The following is a 21,465-nucleotide window of genomic DNA, read 5'->3' as shown; positions in this document are numbered from 1 at the left end:
CGAACAAATTTAGCACGACCGTCGATTGATTCCTCTCCAACACCATTTGTTTCATTGTAATAACTAACTCATAAATTTGACTTTTTCATTCACTTACCACATTTTGAAGATTTAAATGTTGACCAAAGCCCTGATTTCGAATTGTTGGTATTTGCATCCATGGTGGCAATGAACTTCTTTTCCTCAGACGGAGTTTTGTTTACCAAAGCCCCTCCTACTGTAGCATCAACGTTATTCTTGTCCTATTGCAACAACCCTTCATAGAAATACTAAATGAGCATCTGTATCTGATGGTGATGAAAACACCCAGAAATTCTCTTTAATCTCTTCTAGTACTCATAAAGTGATTCCCCTATATATGTATCCGAAGGAAATCAGATATGAGGATTTCCATAAGCAATGGAATGATCATTCAAAATTCTATTCAAAGTTGAACACTAATAATTACAGTCAAGAAACGGAAACTTACAAGTCATGCACAATACGAAATTACAGCATGTTTTAGATCATCAAGGGATAACAAATACATACCTTTGAAGTCTCATTCTTCAAACTCCCTCGATCAGTCTCTAAGACAACAACACATGAACACTCGAACACTACGATCGTAACATAGCATGATCAACAGCAAACACGAACTCAACGATCTCCAAAATCACGAACCTAATGAACGGCTTTTAAAACCTTAAACCCAGTCGAGTTGAGTGAGGACACCACCACAATGGTTACCTTGGTATTCTCGATGTGAGAATCTAGAAGTGTGGGCTCTGTTGGACTTGGGTAGAGAAAGAGACTGGAGGAATAACAATTGCGTAGACGATTGAGCAAGTGGGAGATGACAGGAGTCTATCGTATAGACAAATGATCAATCGTTTAGAAGAAGGCAATCTCTCGTATAACAAATGCCTTGCGATCGTTTAGCTATGACTAGCTGAGTGAACTATCGTATAGTGTCACTCTAGGATCGTTTAGTCTCTCTTTCAGCTATCGTTTAGTGAAAACAATTTTCACTTGACAACAATTCGTGAGTTTCTTTCCGAGAATAGTAACTCTTCCAAAATTAGGAAAATATTTTTTCTTTTATCTCACGGTTACCATAAAACCACCAATAACCTCCCACTAAATTGGTTATTAGAAAAAAAGAGATAATTATCCAATAATTAATATTATTATAAATATATATGATAACCAACTTACCATATTATATTTATAACCTATAGTTTTAATATTTCATCTCATGAAACATATAAACCATAACTCTATTTCTATTTTATGGTACTTAATGTAAATCTCATTCACATTAATCCTCCACTTGATGTATCTCACACATCACACCGATCATATCATATATAATTGAATTTTCTCTTGTCAATTTAAACATTTCAAATCAACACCAAGAATGGTTCTCAACTTGGATCCATTGAGCTACCAAGGAGATCTTATGGACCTGTAGCTTGAAGCTCCAACGGTAGTGAATAACTGACTAAACTCTTTAGTCATGGGATCTACCATGCATTAACTGTCGGGCACTCCACTAAAGACCGACAACTGTACTCTCCTTACTAGAAATATATTTTGTGTCCATATCAACTAATCAACAGTGTGATAACCCTTCATAGATTGCTCGTAAGTACAATTGGGCCAATTTACCATTATGCTTTTATAATTACATCTAAGTCTTTAAGTACCACTGATCCCTCTAATGAACATAAGGCATAGTCCTACTATGACTGATTTTTCTCTTCTAAAGAGAGGCTGTGGCTACTATGTTCAAGACCTGAAATAAGCCCTTAAGAGAGTAATCTATCTACTTGCCCCTGCTTCGGGGAAGGAGTGAATTTTATCTTGTGTAACTAAGTTCCGAGCTCCAAAATCAGACAAATCTCCAAAAAGGTAGGCTTGTTGAGTTGGCAATCTACCCATTCTCACCCATACTAAAGAGTAAAGTAAAGTCATGTCACCTATGATCGTTTAGGTGAGATGTAAGTCTCAAGTATAAACGACATTATATAAAGAGACTAGTCATCTCGTGGTCCGGTCTTATATAAACTCTTTGTATAGAACACCCCTGCTCGCATGTCTCTACATGAATGGTCTGTATTTACCATATGTAGTAGTTCACAACATTTTTAAACCTCTACAAAACGGGCTGTATTCGTAGTATCACCAAGATCAGGTATCCCTCCTTAATCCTTATACTATAGACCTTTTTAGGTTATCACTTAAGGCATGATCCACTTGTATATCTCATATACATGCTTAAATTTACATACAATAACTATGGAGCTTTGTTTATTGGATATGAGTAAATGCCATATAAAATAACTCTTATTTTATTCATAACAATATGTATAGTTTATAAACTACAAAACTCGGGGAGAATTATGACACCAATCCCAACAGTATCATAATAGAATTTTCCATTATTTTAGTTATTATCTTGTCTTATCATTTTTTAAATAAGTTTTTTATAAATTTTTTTGAACAAATTCCTCAAAAGTTAGTTATAATCTGATCCAACAACAAAGATTGTTAGTAAAACTAGAGATCCTCTAGAGATGTAGAAAGATGTAAGATTCTATGCCATTATTTGCTATAGTTGAATTATATATACACATGTAATGTTAAGAAGGGAGCATGAAATTTATTTTATTCCCCTTGCCAAATTTTATGGAACAAATAATTTGTTATTTTACTTTTTTTAATAGGAGAAAATTTTCTCTAAAAACTACTTCATCTTAGCAAATGTTGTAATGCTACCAGGTGCTAAGTAATACAACCAGTCCTTTGCTTCATCCTTTAGTGGAAAGTGTAATGTCCTCAAATTTATCTACTCTTCAGTGACTCCACGTGGTCGCATCCCATCACATACTATGTGAAACTCCTAGAAATGCTTGTATTGGTCATCACCTATATGACCATGAAAAGTTGGGAGTAAGTGAATTAAACCTGTTTTCAACTCAAACCTGTTTTCGGTATCTAGTTGTTAGCTCTCACAGAGTGCATTCAGGTTGCTTAACCATTTTAATCTCTTGTGCAACCTCCTCTAAATCCTCTTCCAAATTTTCTTCCATCTCTTGTGTGTCTTCCACACTGATTTGATCAATTTGTGTAACTCGCGCTCTTACTTCTCTTTGAATTCGTCTTTCCTCTTTTGTTATATCTGCGAAATATAACAAACTAGAGTTCCAAAAGGAATGAGTTATACAATAAAGAGAAAACAACAATGCAAGCAAGAAACAACAAGTTTTTCAAAGGGAGATAATATTACCTTAGCCTCGATACATGCTCAAACCCACCAAATAATGATCTAAACAGGTCTCAATTGAGTGGAAAAGATGGAATACAAAGGAGAGAAGAGAAGAGTGGTGAGAGATCTATCTAAACTTCGTCCTCTAAAGTGCAGGCACCTAGGGTAATTTAAAGAAAATTAATGGCAGCGCTGCGACGCTCCATGCAATACAAGTCTCAATTCTTTGTCAAATTCTGTTGTCACACCCCGCCCCAGACCACCCTCTTAGCCTAGGAAAGGCGTGACTGCAGCAGTTATCAACCCTTTGGTTGACACTTACTACCTAATAACTCTTGCGGAATAACTCTGATACCAATATATAACTCATATAAAGCGGAATATCTTTAGGCTAAAAATTAATTAATTCAGAAACAAAACATGTTTAGAGTCATTACAACACTAGATTCATAAGTTCCAAAGTCCAAAAATCCTAGTCCCTATATGAACAACGGAAACACGTGTACAATATTTACAGTAACCACCTAAACCGACGGGTTACAATATCTTTATCCTTTAGTGGCACAATAGATGCAGAACTATCTCCTGAGGATTTGACTGCTACATGGAGGAAAGGAAAACATTTAAAAACGGGTGAGCTTACTAGCCCAGTGAGTGACTTAAAAAAGATTACTGATTCTCATACAAAATTCTCAATAAAGAGTTTAAACTGAAATATAAGCTTCTACAGTACCTTATACTGCAGTATAAACATTTTCTAAGCATAAAGCATATAAAACTATTTTAATCATAAAACATTAAAACAGTTTCTCAATTGAGAATAACCCTGCTGTCGTTAGAAATAATCTCAACACCAACTACTAGTCAAGAGAGAACCCTTTTACTCAATCTCTGACTCTAACTACCTACGTGCATGTGGCCATACTAAGTACCATCATACCTTAGGTACTTCTGCTCTGATACCTTCTCAAATGTTCTTCAGCATCGAGATGCTAGGATACCTTTTCAAATGTCCTTCGGTATCAAGTTGGTTTGGTACCTTCTCAAATGTCCTTCAGTACCAAGTTGGTTAGATACATTCTCAAATGTCCTTCGGTATCTAGTTGGGTGGATACCTTCTTAAATGTCCTTTGGTATCGTGTTTTAAGTAAAACTAGTCATAAATGACTTTTTCTTTAAAGCATGTAAAGTATAATACATATAAAAACATGGCTTTAAAGATACTAACGCATGCTGGGTATATTTAACACATATAAATAGCTTTCAACAAACTTCCCACACATGCATGCGTTTAAAACATAACTCATGGTTTGCTTGGAAATCACTTTGTAAAACTAGCTGGCATGAGAATAATCTTCTTTAAAACATGCTTTCTTTTAAACATTGTAAATATTTTAGTCAAACATTTTAGTCAAATGTTTTAGTCTCTCACCTCGATCGCTTAGGAATTTTTCACTCTAGAAGTTCCTTGTTTACCTTGGGCTCCCTTTTTCACCCCTAGAATCCAAATTCAATTTACAACTCAGATTACTCATAGTTCTAAGCCTTATTTCGAGATAGTTTCTTCTATAAATATATTCTAAAATGTCTCAAGAAGCTTACTCTAAAATCTGAGCTCAGAACTCATAGTGGTTTCTTTAAGACTGGCCCAAGCTTAACCGACAGCCTGACCCTTCTGTCTTCTTCTCAGTTTTCAACCCGATCCCTTAGAGCTTTTTCTCCGGAAGCCCTACTCTGAAAACTAGACTTTTAGAGTTTTCAGATGGCTTTGGAATCACTCCAAACGCACGAGTATATTGGGAGAACTCTTCGTCCCAAGTTGATGTTGTTTTCCAGACTTCACTGTCCACTGCATTCTCCTTGAAGCTCTATGATCAACGCATGGATTTTGCTCTCAACGAAATGTTTACTCAGCTTTCCCACTCTTTTTAATGTATTTTTGAATTATGATCTGAAAAAGAAAATCCTTGGCCCTATTTATAGGAGTCCAAACATTCTCCGAGGTCGACAGCTCCTACTTGGCTACATGTCCAAGTGTTTCTTCCTCATACTACCAACACAACTTTTGATCAACGAAATCTAAGTGTCATTCTCCTACATAGCCAATGCAATGGGGCTCAATTTGCATGTCCTTTTATGCAACCACCTCAACTGCTTAAGGCTTAAGGTTTCCTCCCAAGAAGACACATGTTTGATGACGTCTTCTATGTGATCTCATCTTTCATATGCGTCCACAACCCTTGGATGTTCAACGCATAGTCTATAATCAATGCATAGCAAGTCAACTCACTTAGTCACTGCAAGTCCTAACCATCACAAGAGCCAACCACCACCAACGTATAGGATGGCCCGCTCGTCCTCGACGCAATGCTCTCTCGGCATCACCGCAAGGGTCGTTTGGCATCGACGCATGGTGCTTGGCATAGGTGCTGGTCACAGACGCATGGGCGGGTGGCATCTGCGCTGGGCATTGCTTGCAGGGCTCGCTCGACCGTATAGGTGCTTGGCAGGGTGCTCGACGCATAGCCGCATGGCAGAGGGCTCGACGTATGGTCGCTCGGCAGGCGCTCGACGCATAGGTTGGGCGCTTGGCAGAGGCGCTCGATGCATGTGCTGGGCGCTTGGCAGAGGCGCTCGACACATGGGCGTTTGGCTGGGCACTGTGCATCAACGCATGCCACCCTTCTAACGCATGCCTTACTCGCATCCTCGCCTACCCTTGTGCCATCCAACCTTCCAACGCATCACTTCAATTTTCTTTCCTTCAGCCACATGGATGCATACCATCCTTCCAACGCATCCATCGCATCCAACACATCCATCATCCAACGCATCCAACACATCCATCATATAGGTTTATACTTAACCAATTTTCCAAGTTTCTCCCCAAAAGTCAAGCTTCCAAATACACACTTTTCTTCTAATTTTCCACAATTTTCTCTACTATCACACAATAATTTCCACATCAACCTACTCACCACACTAGTCTCAGTAGGGAACATACTCAAGTAGAGAAATTAGGATTCGGGGTTCACATCTGTAGTGCGGCACTGCTCCGTGCTACTGGAAAAAGCCTCGAGAATTGGCAGGGTTGCACTGTGTTGTTGCGCCTCTAGGGGTATTTTCCTCAGTTTTGCTCCTTTGAAGCCCAAGTTGACCTCTTCAACTTCTAGAGAAGCTTGTTTTGTTCCGGAATTGGCGCTAAGGACCAAATCTACCTAAATTTTGTTGAATGTTTGTAAAATCAATGAATAAATATGTGAAATACAAGAACAATCCGAATCAAACAGAATGAGATAGCAAATATTAAGCTTTATCAACCCATCCGTTATGTTGATGCCAACCTATGAAAATGTGAAAATAATGATGGAAATGTCGACTTGTCGAGAAAAAAGTTAATACATTTACTTTAATTTGGTTTTCAAATTTAATATTAAATTTTATTCAACACAGTTTACTTTATATTGTAGTTAATTTTTCTAAAAAGCACAGTTATTCTGTCACAATCTTAAACCAAGCCAATTACTCAACCAAAAATCATCTCTTAACTTGATCGATCAGGAATCACTTCACTTTAACGTTTGAAAAGTGTATTTGAATTTTTGTTAACTTTCCAAAATCACTTTATATATAAATAACTATTTTAAGATGGAAGTGATTTTGTTAGGATAGTGGCCCAAACATGCCTTACGTGGAGATGGAGATTTTACTTAATTCTCAAATTTTCTTTTGGGTTTGATTAGTTTGAATGTTTGATAAATTAGTTAGTTGCAATAAGGAGTATTTGTCTAGGTGAATTGTCATTATCAAAGTCCTGAAATTCAATTTCCTTATTGGAAGCAAAAACCCTTTTCTTAGTTGTATTAAATGAAATTATTTTTTCCAAAAAAAAAACACCAAATGTTTCATAACACAGTGGCCCTACCCAAGGATCAATGTCTATTAAGAGGAGATAAACTCAAAGTAACAACATTCACTATTTTTTGTTGTTGGTCTTCTATTTTTCTTTCTTTTATTTTTATTTTTTTATTTTTGATAATTAAATTGATCATTAAGTTAACTTGATCATTAAGGCAAGTGTCCTATTCCCAAATTCCCATTCATCAAATGAAGCACTCCACACTTTTTAATTATCATTTTCTCCTTTTCTTTTCCAATATTTAATTAGTCTATTGAATTTAAAAGTTAAATCTTTTAATATAATATAGAAATTTGAATCCACCACCCATAAAATAAGATACTAATATTTCAAAAAAAGAAAAAAAAAAAAAGATACTAATGCTTCATCAAATAAATTATACTAGAGCAAATATATATTTAAAAATATATAGGTGTGTATTTTTTTTTTTTTTGAAGTATATACTATTTTTAACGTTTTGGTCTTCAAAATTTCAAGGTTTTTAATTTTTACCTTTCATTTTTCAATTAAATATTACTCAAGAGTGTTGGTAAAATTTAATAATGGAATGATGTTGTGCTATTAAAAAATATATATCATCCATGTCTTCTTAAGCATTGTTTTTGTTATAGTTTTTTTTTTAATGTATTTTTGTTTCTCCCAAAAATAAAAATGAATCGATTATTTAAGTTAGTCGGGATAAAAACAAAAGTAATAACTTTGTGAATGAATTTACTTGACATAAATGTTTGTAATATTAACTTCGAGGTCACATGTTCAATTTTCTCCACCTACACATTTAATTTAATACTTTTGATTTTTTTTTTTTTGAATTTAGATTTATGGTTAGCCAAAAGCTTTTTTTTTTTTAAAAAAAAAAAATTCTTATACCTTAGTTAAGTTGGCATGGACTCAAATTAAAACAAATAATAATAAATAGCCAGCAAAAGAAACTAAACAAAACATAAGGGAAATGGGTCTTTTAAACTCCTCTTTCTCATCTACATTTTTTTTACACATTTCAACCAAAAGAAAAAAAAAAAAATTGAAAATTGCGCACAAACGCACACGCTTTAGATCTAGTATTATTGATGGTTTTTTATGTTTTTTTTCGTTTTCATTTTAAAATATCGATATCAATAGAAATATCGAGATCTTTATTTCACAAAAAATTCAATAGAAATATCTATAAATTATCGATTTAAGTAGATATTTTTGCAAAGATTATAAAAATAAAAATTTCAAAAAAAAAAATAAAGGAGTAAATAAACTTTTGCTGAATTTAAAACAAGTTAACATTTTTAGTATTTATATTATATCTATATTACTAATATTTTGATGCTTATTTTTTTGTGTTTCGTAGATATTTTCTATCATATAATGGAAATATCGATTCATCTTTTATGTCGATGTCGAATCCATTAAAACGTGAAAATATAGATAAACTATCGACAAATGTAAAAATATGGATGAAAATATCGACATGTCCGTAGAAATGAGTACTATTACCTTATCAAAGAAGTTATTTATTTATAGTCTGCCTTATTTTGAGATTGTCGTATTCTATTATCGTATCATTGCCATTTATTTCTTTTAGCATTTTCTAATTGTTGTATTTGTATGGTTTGAAAATGACATTTTCTGACTTGACCATATTGTCGATTTGATACAGGGCTGGTGAAATATAATGGTGTTAATCTTTTTATTAATATATATTTCTATTTTAAAAAATTATTCGCTAAGCTGTAAATATTTGAGAGTTCAATTTTTTAGTTTTTCTTAGGTGATAAATCCATTTTTTGAGAGTCCCAAAGTCTATTGTTTTTAATATGTTTTATTAAATTTCTAATATAGTTGTTGTGGATAAATTTAAACTTGAGTACGAATGACAAAATTTGACTTCTATTTGGAATCGAATGGGATAAAAAAGACAAGTTCAAGACTAAAATATCAAGTTTAATGTTGAGTTTTTGGTAAAATATTAGAAGTGTAGTTTACATTGAAAAAATTGAAGAAAGTGATGGACTCCTACCAATATAAAAAGAGCTTATGCATCTAGTTTTAAATGGTTGTTTCAGTTAGAAAAGTGAGAGGCTTTCCTAACACTTAAGGCCTTAAGAGCGTTGGAGCTAGATTGACCAGGGGATCGAAGCGAAAAAGGAGAAGCCCTCGGCAACCTATATGTTTGTGTGTCGAGTGATTTTTACACCATGCAAAATAGTAAATATACGGTACCAAGTTTTAATATAATGATTAAGTTTCTAATATCTTTCACATAATTGGGCCATTAATTTAACCTAAGTATCAAAACTAAGGATAAATTCTACTTTATCCCGTCTAAAGAACCAAATAACATCAAAGTAAATTAATTTAAATTACACTAATCCTATTCCTTAACTAATATATGGAGATCACAACTAGAGAAGATTAAAAAAAAAAACAAATATAAGCCAAAAAATTGCAAAAGTAATAACATAATCTCCTAAGCTCAATTAAAATCCTATTAAAATCTAGAATCAACCTCCCAATCTATTTTTGACAAATTAATAGGACATTAGGAAATTATTATTTAAAGTTTCTAGTAGAACAACCCCACTCCTGTGGAAGTTATTCTACTAGTCATACAAGCTATGATCTAATTTGTTTTTGTTTTCCAAGCTCAAACTCAAATCAATATATTAAACAATCTAACATTAGACGAAAAAAGAAGCATGAATCATTCATAAATCATAAACATAAGTTGAAAACATTGAAGAAATCATCCAAATCATATAGTCTTAAAATGAATCACAAGCAAACCATCTCTATAAAAGTCCTAATGCAAAACCTACAAAATAAATGAAAGAAAAGAAAAAAAAACCTCTTAAAATGAATCACAAGCCAACCATATTTAGACAATTGTTGCAAATTTACATTTCCCCCTTTTAAATAGTAAACTATCTTTTTGTTTAACTTAGCAAAGTATGAATCTTGCAACTCTCATCAAGAAAAGTTTAACTCAACTGACATCTATATGTGCTAAGAATCAAGAGATCTGTGGTTCAAATTCTCCAATTTCTAATTTGTACTTAAAAAAATCTCGCAAATTTGAAGCCTTATTAATTTCAAGAAAATAAAGTCTTAAAAACTTCAAACAATTTTTTTAGCAAAAAATCCAACTCTAAGGGTGTTTTCTCGCAGTTTCCTATAAATTTTATACTAAACATTTTAAATCCATTAAATGCATATCATAAATTTTTTTGTTTAATGTAAATCATGGTTTTTGCAATATGTGGAAATCCTGAAAACAATCTTTTTAACTTCGAGATTGGAAGCGATGAGATATTATCATTAAGTTAAGAAGTCATTATGAAATTTAAACAAAAAATTGCAACACTTGTACAATTCCGAAGGCAAAATTTAATGGAATAAGATGCCTTACTTGAGACAAAATGACACCGTGCTTGTAATATCAACTTCGAAGATAGATATTTGATTCCCTTATCTCATATATATATTGTCAAAAAGAAAAAATGCCCTACTTTATAATTAATTGAGTCAACTCTTATCATTTTTTTAGTCTAATACGTGGAGATAGAGATCCAACCTTTTGATAATCATTTAGTCGACGATAATTTGATTAATTAAGTCGATCATCTATGTAGAATGGTGATGGAATTAAAGACAAGATGGATATTTTTCCAAAACACATTGTCCTCTTTAATGATATTAAGCCTCTATCTTTGTAGTATATATATCATCAACTATGATTAAATAACATGTTAAATTACTAATTAGGAAGAATAATTTCACACGGTTCAACTTGATTTGGTATTTATTTTTCACCAATCAAGTAATCCAACATTATAATGTCCTTTAAGCCATCAATCCTAATCATAATTTTTATAAAGTTATACAATCTTTCTATAAAAGATTAAAAAAGGGGAAAAAAAATCAAATGATGTCAACGTATATGTGAAAATGTTGTCTCGATTATCATTATTTACAACACATAATAATGATAATGCTTTTAGTAAAAAGAAAAAAAAAATGATAATGCTAAATTCTAGGGTATTTAAAAAACCTAATTCAATTTGTTTGATTTGGGTTGGGTTATTAACTCTTTTAGATTGGGTTGGATTCAAATAATAGAAAATTTTATGAGTTGGGTTGGTTCATAAATCATCTAAAATAAACCAAATCAACTCAAACTTTTTATTAACTTTAAAATGTACCTCTTTTTTGTTGCTTATGATACAATTAAATATACATATATTAATTTTAATTTTATTTAATTTCATTAGTTTTTTGGATAATTTATTCTCCAATAACTCTTAAAAATAGTTTTTTTGAGCATTTTGTAAAAAGGTTTTATATTATGTTAATTGAAATTGAGTTGTTAATCTTAATTTAGCATATAAAAATAGTTAAATCAAATTTTATATATTAAACATTTTAATTCCTTTTAGAACAAAAGTTTAAATAAACGACCCGAGTAACCTGAACCAACTCAACCCAAATGTTTCATAGTTGGGTTGGGTTAGGTTCATTTTTTACTAAAGGTTATTTAGGTTGAAGAAATTTACAATTTGAACAATTAGGTTGGATCTAAAAAGTTTTCAACCCAATTCAACTCAACCTATCAACATCCCTACTCAATCCCCCCAGATAAATCTAAATCGTTGAATATATTTTCATTACTACACCCTTATGAGCTCGGAAAGTAATTTTATGCTTTTGAGATGAATGTTTAACATTTTTATTATATAAAAAACCAATAAATTGTCGGAAAATGTCACCAGATAAATATTATATTTGTTATAGTAAGAAATATTGTTTTAGTGCGTTTTTAGAAAATATCAATCATTCTTTTTAGTAGAATATAAATAAGAGTTTTAGAGGTCTAAACTACAAACCACATGATCGTTTAATACATATTATATGTTAGTTAAAGATTATCTTACTTTGTTCAAAAGTATTGACATAACATCAATATTTTGTCCATATTTATGTCAAACATTTTTAAAGAATTGAGGCATGAACGTTTAATGCCTTTAACCACTTAAGTTGTATTGAAGTTGACATATAATTTCTTTTTTCTATTTGATAACCATAATTATAAAACCATAATGAAAGGTAGTTTTGGATAATTATTATGTTTTGGTTAAACTTACACTACTTTCTAAATTTTTAAATTTGTATAATTTATTCTTAAATTTTAAAAAGTATTTAATAGGTATCTGAGTTTTTAATTTTATATTTTGAATAGGATCTCTAAAATTCAAAAAATACTCTTAAATAGATCTTTAAGCTTTCAATTTTATATCCAATATACCCCTAAATTTTCAATTTTCTTTCTAATATAATAGGTTATTAACATGTTCAAAATCTTCTAAAATTCATAGAACTATTAGAAACAAAATACTAAATGTTTAGAGTCTCAATAATCATAAAATTTATTTTTATATTTTACAGGTTAATTAACTTTTAAAAATTTTCAAACATGTCAATGACCTATTAGATATAAAATTAAAAATTCAAAAACCTTCTAGACAATTTTAAATTTCAGGAACTCATCCAACACAAAATCGAAAATTTAACACCTAATAAACATTAAAAAAAAAATCAAATAAAAATAAATTTAAAAAGTTGAATGGTCAAACTTATAATTTAATCTTAAAGAAAATCAAAATCTACATTGGACCAATATTTCAAAAAAAAAAAAACAAAAAACAAAACATGTGTGTGAGTGTTTTTTTTTTTTTTTTTTTGGAAATTAGAAATTTTGATAAATGTATGTTGTCCACTTGTCCTTTGGAGGACAAATAAATCTCCTTGTTTTCTACCCTTGGAAAAATATTTAATACACTAAAAAAACAGACAAAAACAAAGTCACATCTCAAAAGAAATCTACATTTTCATTAGTCATTTCACCAACCAAGTGCATTATTTCTTCCAATCCAACTGTAACCAATATTTGTTTTTTTTAAAAAAATTAATTAATTTATTTCTTATAAACCAACCTTTTCTAATAATTTTTCATTCTCTTCATTTCTAAGCTTTCTGTCAAGCATAAAATGGGAAAAAAAGAAAAAATGTAGTTTTTCGATGTCACCCTCTTGCCTAGCTATTTTTTTCTCCATAGGACTAATTATTCTCTTGAAGGTTAAGAAATTTCAATTTCAAATTAATTATATGTTTATTCTTTGTCAAAATTTGGACTTTTCATATTATCTTATTTTGCTTTATCTTTTAAAAATATTTTACTTCTCAATTTTTGTTTTATTCTTTTTACTTTTAAATTCTTATAGTTCTTCATTGTCTTGTTTAAATGAACGATATATTTTTTAAATCTTACATTAAGTTGATGATCAATTTATTGGTCCAATATTTAAATGATTTATTCTATTTAACTTATTTTAAATTTGAGTGGGGACTTGAAATGATGGTACAAGTTGTAATACTCTTGTACGATTTGTTTTAATGCAGATTTGTTTAGATTTCATTTGAGACATCTCCTTAATAACTCAAGTTGAATGCATTTGATGTAGACTAAAAAAAAAAAAAGTTTTGATGGCTTAAGCTACCAAAGTTGTAGCTATTCTTCACTCTATTCGCTCACCAATTAACGATATTTATTGTATATATGTGTTTCATATTTGTTATGAAGTTTTTTAATTTTATATGTCAATTGAATTATATTCATGTTGATCCTATTAAGTTTGAAAATGCATTATCAGAAATTTTTGTTAATTTAAGTAAGAAACTTTGAGGATAAAGATTGAGAATAATTTTATGATATATCAATTGTTTTATCAAGATTTTGTTTTTACTTAATTAATTTTAATACCATTTTCTCGGTAGCAATTTTCTTTATTTAACGATACATATTTTATATATAATAACTCTAAGACAATGTACGTCTAAATCGTTTTTTTATGCTAATCTTTCAATTGAATTATATGATTTTAGCACATTTATTTGTTAAAATAACTTATCTCAGGATAATTGATACATACTAATTAATTCATTCGTGTAAATATTGCAGAAAAAAGATTCCTTTATTTTAAAATAATGGTTTATATATAATAAGTCAATGAACTTTAGACACAAAAATTGTAACTTGAGTTGATAACAATCAATAAAATTGTCAATTTTACAAAGTTTAGAACCTAAATAACTTGAGAGTTCAGCTGGTCTATAAACAAAATGAAGTTGAGATAAAAAAAAATGACATTTTAAGAAAAAAGAAAAAAAAGAAGAAAAAAATAAAAATGTAGTTCATGGATTTTGAGGGTAGTATATATTTTTTTTATTCTAAACTTTTAAAATTAAAAATTTAATTTCAAAATCTACCGTCAAATTCAAATTCATATCTAATATATGAAATAATTTTTAAAATTTAGAATTTTGTTGAGAAATTATTACACAAAAAATCAAAACTTCAAAAATTTATTAAACACTTTACTATTTGAGCTGTCCTTTAAAAGTGTGTTTGTACTTAAAAGACTCATACAACCTTCTTTTATAGTATGATTGAGGTAAAGAAATTTGAACCATGAAACTTGTAGTTATTAAAGATATGTCTTATAGGTAATTTAAATTTTGTTTTATGTTTTCAAATTCACTGAGTTCAGCAAATATATATTTGGTAGGCAGTTTGAATTTTGTTTTTGAAAACTGTTTTAAAATTCTGTAATCTGAAGAAAACATTTTTATGTTTTCAATGTATCCAAATTTTAAATTTGAAATATTGAAATCTAAAATTACATTAGGAAAGATAAAAACAATAATAAATATAGTATTTCATATTAACAAGTCAATTATTTTTGTTAATTAAAATATGTATTATATAATATATAATATATTAGATGATATTACAAAATAAGAAGTATACAAAAATTTTAATATAAAATAAATTCATAAATAAATTAATAATAATTTGTATACTCAACTCAGTGAACAACTATAATTAGTTTTATGATTTATATTCTTAAAAAAACATATTTTAAAAAAGTATTTAAGTTAAAATTTAATTTCTAAACAATTTTATTTTTATTGAATCTCTCGTTTTCAAAATCTTTTTTTAGTAGATAACTATTTGAAGCATAGTATTTGTGTGGAATCCAGTGTGAAAAAACGCGTCTGGGCTGTCCTTTCAGACATGAAATAATCCAAATTACTCTTAAAATAAAAAAAGAAACTCTTTTCTTTTCACTCTCTAAAAAATTAAAAAAAAATCTCTTCTATTATATATTTATTTATTTTACATTCTATATTAATATGTTATACTGATTTGGTCAAATATATCTTGGCATCAAATCTTATTGGAAAATGACCTTATTCTAAATTCTATTTTATTCTCTCATGATTTTCCTCCTCAAGTCTTTTTCACTAACAGCTGTTGGTAATTAATCTTAGGAAAATTGTATATTTATAATTGTAGCTTGAGTTTTTAAACTTTTGCATCTATGGCAAAAAAAGATCATGTCCAATTTTTTTCGTTCTTATCACTTGCGTATTTTTCTTCTTTTTTGCGTTTTTTTTTCTTTTCTTATTTCTTTCTCTCTTTTTTTTACCATTCTTTTTTTTTTCTTTTTTACAATGTTGTGCATGAATGTTTCTTATTTCTTATGTGTGCGGTTTCTTTTTTCCTTTTTCAATCGTTCATACTTTCTCTCGCATAATTTTTGTTATTCTCTCCTCTAGATTCTGTGTAAATTTTATTTTGTTCTTCTCTCAATCCGACGTGATTTTTTATTTGGCTTGCCTTTTTTTTTTTCTCTCAATTCTTTGTGATTTTATTCTCTCTGTCGATCACCACGTCTCTTTATCATGGTGTGAGTTCTAAAATTTAAATATACAATTAGAAAAATAAAAAGGAAGAAGAAAATAATAAGATTTACATGGGTTTCTGAAACCAAAGAATAATGTTATAACAATATGTTTGGTACATAAATCATGCTTAGGAGATAGCAAATCTTCATTTTTTTTGTATTCACTTTCTCAAATTTAGTATATCTAACAACAATCAATGTGCACTTAATATATTATTTTCAAGTAAAGCATGTGTGTTTTACATAAAATGTGGTATATTAATAATATATCTTACAATAATCAACATTTTAAGTGTATCGACAACATATCTAACATCAATCAACATTTAATCAATAACTTATTTTAAAGTACATCATGTATGTTTCATTTTATAAGTACGATATTCCAAGTGTATCAATTCTAAACATATGTGCTTTTACCCTTTTTCTTCTTATATATATATATATATATTGTTTCAAACTTCAAGTTCATAATCAAACCAATAAATCAAAATTTCCTAATTCAATTCTAAACTTCTAAACTCCAAAATCTTTCAAATTCTCCAAATCCTCGATAATCAAATCTTATATCAAACTACATCATATAATTATTTTGTCAATTGTCCCATTTGTGGCTCCAAACATCAAATAGAAATTACATGATAATCAGATAGCAATCACAAAGTACTCGGTATCAAATATTAATTAGATAGAAATCAAATAACAATCGGTATCACTGATTACTATTTGATTGTTGTAATTAGATAATAATAAGGTAACAATTAGTATCATTGACAAATTGACAATCATTATCATATAGCAAACTGTATCATTGACAACCAGTATTAGATAGTAATCAGACAACATTTAGATAACAATTGGTATCATTGACAATAAAAAACATTCAATATCAAATAGTAATTGAACAACCATTAGATAGAAAATAAGTATAAGATAGTAATTAAATAACAATCAATATCAAATAGTAATCAAACAGTAATCAGATAACAATAATTATCATTGACAATTAGTATATCATATAGTAATCAGATAACAATTATGTGACAATAAATATAAAATGAAAGTCAGATAGCAATCATATAACAATCAAATTCAAGGCGAAAGTCAGTAAATCATGGTTACATGGGTGGGATTTTCCATATTTGCAAAAAAAAAAAAAAAAAAAAAAACATAAACTAGGGATATAGTCCAAATTTTCAATTTATTTATTTTTTTTTATTAAAGTTTCAAAATGGCCCCTTAATCTTATTGACTTCATAATGGTCTCACCTCCCTTTGGTTCTTTTTGCAATTAAGGAAAAAAAAAGTCTATTCTTGTCCTTCACTACAAAATTTGTAGCGTATAATAGTTAATTCTCATTTTTACATTAAGCATAGTTGGGAGGTTTGAATGTAATAGGTTTGCAGTTGGTTTTAATTCCAAGCCCATATTTGGATTGAGTCGGTTTGTAATATCAAACTCATTCTTTTCCGACAGTTTTCAACCCAGTCCTCTTTTCCATTGTTATGATGCTTCACGATCTCATTCTCGTTCCGCCCTCTAATTCTCTACTCATTCTAATCCTAGTTACATTCTGGTCTCTCAAACAATAAATGCATTCAATTTCGAACTAAAGTTGAATAACATAGAGATCATAACCAACATAAGTATATATAGCCCATTATTGGTTAAGAATATATCTACTATCTAAAGGTTTGAGATTTTAATTCAGTGGATATCTCATAATAAATCTTGAATATCATATAAATCTATACAAATATGGTGAGTTTTTTGGAACTTTAGAAAAAAAAACTTTTTAAGTAATAAACTATGACTTTAAACATATGAATCAATAATTAGAAGTCATATATGATAGTAATAAAATAATATATAGTAGTGAAGACCAAAAATTGAATAGACGTGAATATGCCATGGGAAAGGTTTAGGTTACAAATAGAAAGACAAATACAAGACTCAATAGTAAGATGATGACATAGGAGATACTAACCCATAATTAATATAATTCATTTCATAGTGACAGTTTTACTCCCAAGTCATAATATGTCAAAAAATTTAACATAATTAGAAGTATGTCATACATGACAACATCGACCTGAGAGAATTTATAAGGTTTAATGCCCCAATCCTCTCAGGATTAGGTTTCAAAATCTATCTAGAAGTTTTTTTTAGAGTATTTGGACTGGGCCACGTGAATGGGATACTTCCCTAAAGGATTTGCTAGGATCCATCTCGATGTTGAGGAGCTTGGAATGGGCTTTGACCCATTTCTTACTATTTTGTTGAACCTTCTTTTAGGTCTTATGTGCTGTTTTAGGCTCCATTTAATTTTCTTGGACTAATTTAATGTTAGCTAAGTTTCTCAGGACAATTTTACCCCATGGTCTAAAATTACCCATAACATCATTTCCCTATTTCCAAATTAGTGTATGATCTTTATTTCATTATATCACAATATGTGCTTAGTTTTACATAACCATCGTTTGCACACTAAAAATTCGTAGTGAGAACTATCTCGAACTTTGAGGTTGCCAAAAATAATTAGTAAAATTGAGGTTTCCACTCATCTAGTTGGGTGAGCTTTTCTCCATTTGGTAATGTAATTTCATATTAAGTTTATGTCATACTTTTTATTTCCCCTTTTTACAAGTATATATGGATATCGAACTTGACCTGCATGCACTTTAGGGTTTTCCTTATCGTGGGTCATGGCAGGAGTATCTAATCATCCATTTTTTATGTTCCAGTCGTGCATCCACCATAATTAAGTAGCATATAACACAATATTTATCTTGTACTTTATTTCTTATGGATGGTAAAAGCATACAAATTTAGCTCTTCTTTTATCAATTTTGGATCCCTAGCTTATGAGCTAAAATGAAGAATATATTAGCTACATCCTCCTACCTTGTTGGGTGGAGTTAAGCCTGCCTGTCTTTCCTCCTACAACGATGGGCTTCTACATTCTTCCTTCATCTGGTTATGCTTCAACATTCTTTTTTCATCTGGTCATACTTCTACATTCTTCTTTCATCTAGTCGTCCACCACTTATCTCCTGTCTGATTATTACTCTATTTACCAATGAATTTTGTCAATTTATTCCTTTCATCTTTGAAATGTAAAGTTAACATGTACAACTTATGAAAAAAAACATGTTTTCAATAGATGGGCATGAGCCCAACACAAGTTTTTTACCTTTTGGCACACTCCAAGACACTTGGCAGGCTAGTGATGTATTTTGGCATGTGCCTAACGTGTTTTCTTTGTCGTGAAGATTGGTGCATACACATGGCACAAATTGGGTGTGATTGACCTCGACTAGTTAGCCAAGTGATAGAACACAAACGTGAAGAGATCGAATCCTGCAGCGAAAATGATTTATCTCTCTTTATTTTTTTATTTTGGAGGATTAAAAATATAGAACAGTCAAGAAACATACATGACAACTCACATGTTGTATTATACAGGTTAAGAATAAAATTTGATTAAGAAAAGTTACGTTTGAAGACTATCTTCAAATCTTCTCTAAATCTTATTCTTTTACATGACAAATTTCATTCTTTTCCCTGAGATGCTACTAAAAGATCTTTTCTGCTATTTTCTAGTCAAGACAGGGAATTGAGTGAAGAAGAATTTTTATGAGAACTTTTTGCTGTGTATATTATGAGAGTGAGGGAGAAGAATTTTGGGTAAAGAGTACAAACAACAAAAGTGTACATAACAAGAACTGACATGAAATGGGATAGCTTCCCACTTCCATCCCCTCTCTCCTTGATGTAGGGGAGTTATTTAATTAAATTAAATAATACTTAGTTAAAACAATAAATTATAATTAATTAATTAATTAAATATTTCACATCTAATTAAATGAATATTTGAATCATATTCAAAATGTTTTAATCTTTCCTAATATAAATCTTATTCATATTAACTTTTAATTTATAGTTTTAGTATAAACTCTATTTATATTAATTTAATATTTAAATAAAATTCAAATACATCAATTCTCTCAAATACATAGTTTTAGTTATAAATTGTATTTTCAATTAACTATGTATTATAATATATCATTATACATTATACTTTATATTAATCATATTATGTACATTTCCTAAGTTAATTTAAAAAATTCAGATTATTCTTTCAAACAGTGGTCCTTGTTAATCCGTTGTGAGTTAGCAAAAGGACTTAATGAACCTACAAATTATAAGTTCCAATGATTCAAGATTAATTAATTAAACTTTTTAGTTAATTAATCAACATTCATTTACTATGAGACAAACCATTATAGACCAATAGTTGCACTCTTATGCACTATAGGACATGTTGTGTCATGGATATAACCATTTCATATAAATTGATCCTTCATATGTTGTTTATAATTACGCCGGGTCAAATGTCCGCTTTACCCCTGTAATAACTTCTATATTCTTAAGTACCATTGATCCTCTAATGAACAATATTATTTATAGTCCAACCATAAGCCAAGTCCCTCTCGGGCCAGTAAGAGGGTGAGACCCCTTGTTCAAGACCTGAAATAAACACTTAAGTGAACTGCTCATGTATTTACCCTATGCGGGAAGAAGTGAATTCCATCTTGTGAAGTTATGTTCCCAACTCTCCATTTAACCAAATCCCCAAAATGGTAGATTTATTGAGTCGGCGACTCAAACCACTCTCACCCATGCAAATCAAAGGATAAACCCTTATAGGCAAGAGTTTATAACTCACCCAGAATTAAAATCGAGTTATACATGATTATCCTGTGAGATATTAATCTCTTCAATCAATGAAGTTATAGAAAAAGATTAATTATTTTCTAGTTCAGTCTTATACAAACTTATTATATAAGATACTCTCACTACATATCTCCATTTGAACAATTTGGATTACATCATTTGTAACTTTTACAAAGTGGTTTGTATCCATAGTGTTATCAGAATAAGGCACCCAACCTTATCCATTTATTATAAACTTTTCAGGTTATTACTTGAACATTATCCACTGTATGTCAACTTCATATTGTTTAAGTTTCATGGAAATAATCTTGGATTGAGTTATGCAAAATTAAGACATATTAAAAAAAAATAACAAATTATTTTATTAATTATCAATAATTTGTTTATACATTTACAAATCACGAGTTTATGGCATAAAACCCAACAAAGCACACACGTCAAATTATTGTTGGACCGGTATGGCAACCCTAGAGGGAATGAATATGGTTTGATTAAAATTTTCCTTAAGTAAGCTAAATATAAACTAATTAGATTTTTTGAAAAAATTAAATTAGTTAAAACCATAATTATGCTAAATAACAAGATTGATAGAAAGTATGTAATAACATGTTTAATCAATCTCAACCAACAAGAGCATGCAACTAAAATTAAATGCAAAAATAATTAGGAAAACGTTAAGGAAGAAGACACTATAATTTTTAAAGTGTTTTTGTGAAACTCGACCTACATCCACTTCCGAAGCGCCTCATATGATTTTGATTAA

Source organism: Benincasa hispida, chromosome 9 (assembly GCF_027475165.1).
Source record: "Benincasa hispida cultivar pf3 chromosome 9, pf3_genome.v1.1, whole genome shotgun sequence".
Classification (NCBI taxonomy): Eukaryota; Viridiplantae; Streptophyta; class Magnoliopsida; order Cucurbitales; family Cucurbitaceae; genus Benincasa; species Benincasa hispida.
Note: the sequence above shows the minus strand (reverse complement) of the source record.